This window comes from Arachis ipaensis, chromosome B02 (assembly GCF_000816755.2).
Source record: "Arachis ipaensis cultivar K30076 chromosome B02, Araip1.1, whole genome shotgun sequence".
Lineage (NCBI taxonomy): Eukaryota > Viridiplantae > Streptophyta > Magnoliopsida > Fabales > Fabaceae > Arachis > Arachis ipaensis.
Window position 1 is genome coordinate 16,273,958 of NC_029786.2, and position 8,799 is coordinate 16,282,756.

Sequence of the window (8,799 nt, forward strand, 5' to 3'; positions counted from 1 at the left end):
TAGTGAGAGATGAGAGAGAGAGAGAGAGAGAGAGAGAGAGAGAGAGAGAGAGAGAGAGAGAGTGGGTGAGGAACACAGGGAGGGGTTGATCATTAGGACAGACTAAGGATCCTAGGGTTTGGAACCGAGATGAGTATCGACGTCTGAAAAATGAGTCTTTCTCAATTTTCGTGGATAATCTCCCGTTTGATGTCTCGAAGAGGGAGCCGTTTCAACTGTTTTGTTGGACTTGACGCATAAACGACATTTACTTGTCTAGAAAACAAAAGAACGGTGGTACATACATTTTTGCGTTCATACGGTACACCACGAAAGGGGGAGCTTTGAAAGCTATAGCTGAGATGAATCAGATAAGATTGAGAGGCAAGAATATCTTTATGGGGGAAGCTAAATACAGAAGAGTGCCCGGGGTGAAAGACACGAATAGGACTCCTCCACAAGATGGCCCCCAAAGTGCTTTGGGTCGTCAATTGCCGGAAGATAGAGGAGATAACAAGAATATCGCAACTACTTCTAACAAGGCTTTGGCGAAGGATAAGAAAGTTCAAGATCCTATTGGCAAAGGGTGGACGAAGACGGTGGAAGTGTCCTTGGCGAAAGAAAATCTGGACTGGCTGCAGAAAAGTCTGGTTGGGGGAACGACGAAGGCTATTGACTTTGTAGCTCTGCAGGAATCGGTTGCGAAGAATTTTCCTCACGTTATTCAGGTGCGTGAAATGGGTGCGTATAAAGCACTGTTGACATTTGACAGTCTTATGAATGCAGAAGAAGCGTACACCTTCTATATGAATAGCCTTCTGCACTTGTTCCATAGTGTTTGGAGGTGGGACGAGTCGGTGAGAGGTGAAACTCGGAGGGTGTGGTTAGAGTGCTTTGGGGTTCCACTATATGCATGGTCTGTGGATACTTTCAGGGTAATAGGAAGTCAATGGGGTGAGGTGGTTGGCTGTCATAATGCGACTAAATCGTGCACCTCATTTAGTGCTGGCCGTGTACAAGTTGATACTTGTGTGATGGATGTGATAAAAGAATGGATCCATATCACAATAGGCACTAGTGGATTTGATATTTTGGTAAAAGAGGTGGGATATGAAACATATGGAAGGAATGATAAGTTGGATACAATGTGGAGTGGTAAGGGTAGCTGTGACCACCAGGGAAACATAATTACGAAGCTCTGTGACAATGTAGCAATAACATCGCCAAGTCCTACGAACTTGTCAGTTAGCCCAGATCCGGCAGCGGATGTGATTTTCAAATCGATGCGGGAGGAGGTTGAAGATGAGGTTAGATTGGTAAATTCCGAAATAATTTTGAATGAGTGGAGTTATGGGTATTCAAAACACAATCAATTGAATTTGGTAACTTATCAATTTAATAAAGGTGGTATTGAAGGCATGGCAGATTTTGTGGGTTATGAGGTGAGTAATGAAGTGGATTCTGAGATGACTATTTCCTGGGAATACGGCTGTAAACCTAATGGGCCTGGAAAGAGAGTTGTGATGTCTGATGTTATTGAACCTAAAAAGGGGCCTCGTAATAAACCTAGATACTATTATATGGATTTGGGCCATGAAGAGTTAAGGCCCGTTGCACTTCTGCACGCTGGAGGAGAGTGCGTGATCCACGGGCTGGCTGAGGAATGCGGACCTGAACCGGGTCGAACCTGTACCGGGTCGGCTAGGAAGAATGCGGGCTGGGGAAGTGAGCGCCAGTAGGGTTTCCCTCTTCCAGTCGAGGAAGCCTCGAGGCCTGGCGTGTTCGGCGAGTTGGGGGATGCGACTTCTGAGGGTGGTGCAGAACGGACAGATCCATGCGAAGTCCGAGCAACGGCGCCTGGATCCCGAGCTGTACATCGGGTTGAACGCAGATCGGGGGACAGTGGTTGGTCGATCGAAAACAGAGAAAATCGGAGGGAAGGAAGACACACTATCCAAGGTTGTGTGGCAGAGGCGACGGCAGTTGTGGGCCAGACGGAAGGCGCCCCTTATTCAGCTAGTGCAGAGACTGCTTTCACAGGGTCTGGCACGGATCTTGAGGCTCGAAGAAGGAGATACACGGTGGGGGTGGGAGGCGGCCGGCTAACAGTTCATGGTAGAGGGGACAATGATCTACTAAGAGCTGCGGGCGTGGCGGACAATGCTAAAAAAGGAAGCAGTGAAGTTGGTGCAGACAATGGTGAAGATGACCAAGAGTGGAAAAAGTCTGGCCTGGGGACAAAAGCAGATACAGCTAGAAATTTACCAATGTTGGAAGCAGGACACAGGGAAGACGAGGAAGACGTGGAGCTTGATAAGGATGATGAAGTCAGTGACAATGGGGATATATCTTTGGAGGAGCAACTTTCAGAAAACAAAAGAATTTGGGAAGTAGCAACGGAGTCAGGAGCAGTGCTGTATAATGAAGAAGATGACATAATAGCGATCCTTCAACAACAGAATGAAGAAATTGCTCGTAAAAAGAGGTTGGCAAAACAAAGGGCAAAAGCAAGGTGAAGCAGACCCAAAACTCATAAAAAGGTGTGCAATAATTTACTGTAATGATTATTAGTTCTTGGAATATTAGGGGGTTGAGGGGTGATGGGAAGTTGAGGATGATAAAGGACTTAAAAAGAAAATTTAAGTTAAACATGTTAGGCCTGGTAGAGATGAAGAGGCAGGTAGTGACCAAATATGATATACCAAAAATTTGGGGAAGTAGTTGTGCGGGGTGGGACTTTGTTGAATCAAATGGTGCTTCTGGTGGATTGCTGTTAATATGGGCTGATGACTTTTTTAAAATAAGAAATTGCCACAAAGGAGACAGGTGGTTGTGCGTTGAAGGGGAGTTAGTGAAATATAATTTTTATTGTGCTTTTATTCTGGTATATGGTGCGCATGCTAGAGATGAGAAGCTTGTTGTCTGGGAAGAGCTGAGTTACATTGCGGGGTTATGCCAGGTTTCCTGTTGTTTCATGGGGGACTTCAATGAGGTTGTTCAGGTGGAAGAAAGATGGGGCACGGATAGCTTACCCTTGTCAGCTGAAGATTTCAAGAATTGGATACATGACATGGGTGTGGTGGACTTGCCGATTACTGACCGTAAGTTTACATGGTTCAGAGGCCAATCTTGCAGCCGTATTGACAGAGTTCTGGTGAGCTTGGAATGGCTGGAAAAGTTTCCAGACACTCGGCTACGTGGTGGTCCTAGGGGCTTGTCTGACCATTGCCCAATTATAGTGGAAGGTAGGAGGCAGAGAGATAGGCTGAGGCCATTCAGAAGCCTTGATTCGTGGTTTACACATGAAAAATTTTTTAGAGTGGTCAAGGAGGAATGGAGAGGCTTAGGTGTGGCTCAATTTATAGATAAACTGAAGGCTATGACAGGTCCTTTGGGAAGATGGCATAAAGATAAATTTGGGGATATGGACAGCAAAATCATGAAATTTGAAGAAGAGATTAAGAAGATTGACGATGCGGTGGGTGACGGAGTTCATGATGGAACAATGGAGGCAAGAAGAAGGGTACTTGTGACTTGTTGTAAGAAATGGTATGTTAGGAAGGAGTTACACTGGAAGCAGATGTCGCGGTCCAGACATGTGAAGGACATTGATAAGAACACGAGGTACTTCTACAACTTGGCCTCTGCGAGAAGGAGAAACAACAGGATTGATGCGCTACTCATAAATGGAAGGCTGATTCGGAATCAAGGGAGGATCAAGATTGAGATTAGAGATTTTTACAAGAAGTTGTATCATCAGGAAGACTCTCCTTTGATAGGTTTCAGGGACGGTTTGGTGGAAATGATTAATGAGGAGGATGCTTCAGCATTGGAGGTGCAACCGACTCCAGTGGAGGTCAAAGAAGTAGTCTGGGATTGCGAATCATCCAAAGCTCCTGGAAGCGATGGCTACAATATGAACTTTATAAAGCGGTGCTGGTCTGAAATTGGCACTGAATTTACGGCGGCGGTGATGGATTTCTTCCTATCTTCTAAGTTACCGGCGGATGCGAATCTCACTTGGGTGGTGCTGGCCCCTAAGTTTACTGGTGCAAAGGAGATCAAAGATCTGAGACTGATCAGTATGGTAGGCTGTGTGTATAAAGTCATCTCGAAAATGCTGGTTCGGAGGACGCGAGCAATCATGCCACAACTAGTAGGTGAGACTCAAAGTGCTTTTGTCAAGGGACGTAAGATCCATGATGGGGCCCTTATCGCATGCAAAACTGTTCAATGGATTAAAATGAGGAAGAAGGAAGCGGTGATAATGAAGCTAAATTTCCAGAAAGCTTATGATAGAGTCAAGTGGAGCTTTGTAGACCTTGTGTTGCAAAAGATGGGCTTTGGTCGGAGGTGGAGGAGTTGGATTATGGAGTGTGTAAGTACAAGTTCAATGTCAGTGCTGATAAATAGCTCGCTATCTAAGCCTTTTAAGATGGAAAGGGGTTTGTGACAGGGTGATCCATTATCCCAATTTCTGTTTGTCCTTGTAGTTGATGTGCTACACAGGATGCTTGGGGAGGCAGTGAGAAATGGACGTATTTTGCCGTTGCAGGTGGGTAGAGATCAGGTCGAGCTATCACATCTCCAATTTGCGGATGATACTGTATTGTTCTGTCTCCCTGATGAAGAGACCATCAAGAATTACAGGAGGATCCTTCATTGTTTTGAGCTCATGTCGGGGCTGAGCATTAATTATGACAAGTCTAGTCTGATTCCTATTAACTGTGATGATCAGTGGGTGCAGCGTATGTCTAGGGTGCTGGGCTGTAGGATTTCCTCTCTGCCGGTGAAATACCTGGGGATCCCGCTAGGAGCAAACCCGAGTTTGGTGAAGACTTGGAAGCCCATTATAGAAAAAGTGGAGGAGAAGCTGAGCGTCTGGAAAGCCAAAATCCTCAATAGAGCTGGTAAACTGGTGCTTATTAAATCTGTTTTGAACAGCCTCCCTGTCTATTACCTGAGCTTGTATAAAATACCAAAAGCTGTTGCAGAAAAACTGATTTTCTTACAGAGAAGGTTCCTATGGAGCAAGGAGGATGGAAGGAATGGTATGGCAATGGTCAGGTGGGAGGTGGTGCAGACTCCCAAAAAGCTGGGCGGATTAGGGGTCGGGGATGCTATGGTGCGTAACACAGCCCTTCTCTTTAAGTGGTGGTGGTGATTTTCGAAGGAGGATTGCCCCTTATGAGGGCATGGAAGGATATATGCCAAATACAGTTCAAGAATCAACAACTAAGACAGAAGATGATTAATGGGTTGTCTATGGAGATTCGTGATGGGAGAGTTACTCGGTTCTGGGAGGATGTATGGCTACGTGACGGGGCCCTGAAAGACCTATTCCCAAGGCTATTCTCAGTTTCAAACCAAACAGGATCTGTTATAGGGGATTGTGGGTTCTGGGACGGGTTAGAGTGGAGATGGAACTTCCATTGGAGGAGAGAGCTTTTCCAATGGGAGTTGGACCTTGTGAACCACATGCACGAAACTTTAAGAGTGGTTCAACTTGTATACGATAGGGAGGATAGAGTTGTGTGAAAATTTGATAAACAAGGTGTATTTTCTATTAACTCCTTTGTGCAGGCAATGCAGGTGGAAATGCTTCCAGAAGATATAGCAAGTTACAGTTTTACTAAGATAGTTTGGAAAGGCCTAGTCCCGCCAAGAGTTGAATTATTTGTTTGGTTTGCTTTGATTGGAAGGGTCAATACGAAGGAGAGGCTGGTTCGGTTGGGAGTGGTTAATCAGGAAGATATGACATGTGTGTTTTGTAACCAAGGTGTTGAATATGGTGACCACTTGTTTCTTGGTTGTAAGTTTTCATGGCAGGTTTGGTGTGCTTGGCTATCCTTTGTGGGTAGCCAATGGTCATGTCCAGAGACACTAAAGGAACATTTCCTAAGTTGGACTGAGCTTTCAACTAGTAAGCAGGAGCGCATGCGGTGGATGGTTTGCTTCTGTGCGATCTTCTGGAATATTTGGCTAGAGAGGAATAGAAGGATCTTTCAGAATGTAGGAAAAGGTGTTGAAGAGGTTATCCAGCAGTCCTTCATGAATTATAAGGAGTGGCTAGGTGTGGATCCCTTCTGTTGCTGATGGCACTGCCGGAGGTGACAGGGGATATCTATTAATATTACTTGAGTTTGCTTACTCTGTTTGACATTTTTTGTCTTGTGCTCCACTTGTTATGTTGAGCTTTTCTTTCAAAAAGAAAAGTGATAAATTAGGAGAAAGAAATCACAAAACTTGGCAACAACAAGCATTGGCGGCGGCTCAAGGTTAGCTTTTGGAAAATCATCTCTATAAAGATCGTGTTCCTCCCAGATTCACTACGATTGAAGATCAACAAAATGGAATCGAGTCATCAGCATATACCCAGTGGCTTCAAGACGATTATAATCTCTAGTCTTGGCTTCTGGCATCTATTGATCCTGTATTCAAAACCAAAATGGTTGGTTGCTCTTTCAGTCATGAAATTTAGGATAGAATTGAACAATATTTTGAGGAATCTACCACATATCGTGTCAAACAGCTCAAAGCACAGATAAAGATTATCAAGAAGCAAGGTTTAACAACTTCTGAATATATTTCGAAGATTAAAGAGATTGCAGATTCTTTAGCAGCTTTAGGCTCTCCTTTAACTGTTGAAGAACATGTTGATACACTGCTTGAAGGATTGACTGAAAAATATCAAGTTTTAATTCACACTGTCAATTCCAAGCGACAAATTTTCAGGCTTTGTGAGGTTGAAACTCAAATTTTAACCTTTGATGATACGCTTGATAAATTCTGAAAATTCACAACCTCTATTATTCAAGCTAATATCTCTCAGAGTTCATTTCCTTCCAGTTCCAATCCAGTCGTGGTTTTGGAGGAAGAAGAGGTAGAGGTGGTAGGTTTTCACGAGGAGGTAGATCCTTTTTCAATCAGAATAGGCCACAATGCCAGGTATGTGGTTGCTTTGGTCACATTGCTTGGCATTATTTCAACAGATTCAACCAGCATATACCTCCTCCATCACAAAATTCTCAGACTCCCTCTTCCACCTCCTTCACTAATTCACCAAAGTCTTCTATTCTGCACAAGCCAGCACCACTTCAACTACACTACCACCACCCCCTCCATCTTTTCATCATCCTACTGCCTACATAGCTGCTCCAGGATCTATTGTTGACTCCTCGTGGTACCTAGATACTAGTGCTTCCCACCACATTACTCCTAATTCATCTTCGTTTATCACATCTTCAGATTACTCAGGTCCTGACTAAGTTCAGATTGGGAATGGCTCAGGTTTGTATATATCTAAAATTGGTACTTCTTTATTATATGCTTATGATTCTAATAGATATTTCAGATTACAACAATTAATTTATTCTCCAGAAATCACCAAAAATCTTATCAGTGTCTCCAAATTTGCTAAAGATAATGATGTTTATTTTCAATTTTATGCTCATGTGTGTTTTGTTAAATGCCAGCAAACTGACAAAGTGCTTCTTCAAGGACATAGATAAGGTGGCATTTACAAATTTTTCAATGTTACTGTTCCTAATTTTTCTCTAAATTCTTTACAACCTTATGCTTTTCTTTCTTCCAAAGTTTCTTTGGACTTGTGGCATAAAAGACTTGACCACACAGCCAAGAAAAATGTACTGACAATTCTATCAAGTTATAATATTGACATGGACAAGAATAAAGATACTTTATTTCCTTATGTGTATGAAAACTGTATGTATGCTAAAATGCATAAATTGCCTTTTAATTCCTCACTTACTGTTTATAATGAACCTCTTCAACTTGTTTACTCTGATATTTGGGGTCCAGCACCCATTGTATCACACTTAGGATTTCATTATTATGTTACCTTTATTGATGCATATTCTCGGTATACTTTTCTTTTTTTACTTGTCTCTAAATCTCAAGTTCTGTTAGCTTTCAAACAGTTTAAACAGCAAATGGGGAATCTTACAAACCACAAAATAAAATTTTTGCGTTTGATAATGGTGAAGAATACACTTTTTATTAGTTCAGTCAATTCCTGGCCAATGAAGGTATTGTTCAAAGGTTTAGTTGTCCTTACACTCCGGAACAGAATGGTAGGGCTGAGAGAAAACATAGGCACCTCATTGAAATGAGTCTTGCCATGTTATCTACAGCCTCTATGCCATTTATTTTCTGGGATGAGGCTGTTTTAACAGCTACTCACTTGATTAATCGCATCCTAACTCCAATTTTGGACAATAAATCTCCTTACGAGACCTTGTTTAACATTGTTCCTGATTATACTTCTCTAAGAGTTTTTGGTGGTAGTTGTTTTCCTTTTTTAAGGCCTTACAACAAAACAAAGTTAGATTTTAGATCTCATAAATGTGTCTTTCTTGGTTATGCCCCAAACTCAAAAGGCTACAAATGCCTTTCACCTTGTGGTAAACTTTATACCACAAGACATGTTCAATTTGATGAAACCTCCTTTCTTTACAAGGAACTATTTGTTAAAACTGATCAGAATGACTCCTCTAGAGATTTTGATAAATCTAGTTCTTTTACCCATTTTATTCTTAGTATAGGTTTTGTTTTAGGCTCTTCATCTCATAGTTCTTCTATTTCGAATATTCAGTATACTAATCGTACTCTAAGAGATGTTAGTAGTCATAATCCAAGTACTCCTACTAATTCTAATTCCATACACTGTGATATTGAAACACAACATCATATTCTCGTCTCTGGGATGCAAATCTGCCCTCCACCTATTGACTCTAATAATAATAATAATAATAATAATAATAATAATAATAATAATAATAATAATAATAATAATAATAA

At 42.1% G+C, this 8,799-nt stretch overlaps 1 long non-coding RNA gene across 1 annotated transcript in view; it reads left to right on the top strand.

The window, feature by feature from the left end:
* LOC110268742 overlaps nt 7,087-8,799 on the top strand; it is a 13,502-nt gene continuing 11,789 nt past the window's right edge. The window contains exon 1 of the long non-coding RNA XR_002357159.1: nt 7,087-7,269. This is a non-coding gene — a long non-coding RNA (uncharacterized LOC110268742). The remainder of the gene's footprint in view (nt 7,270-8,799) is intronic.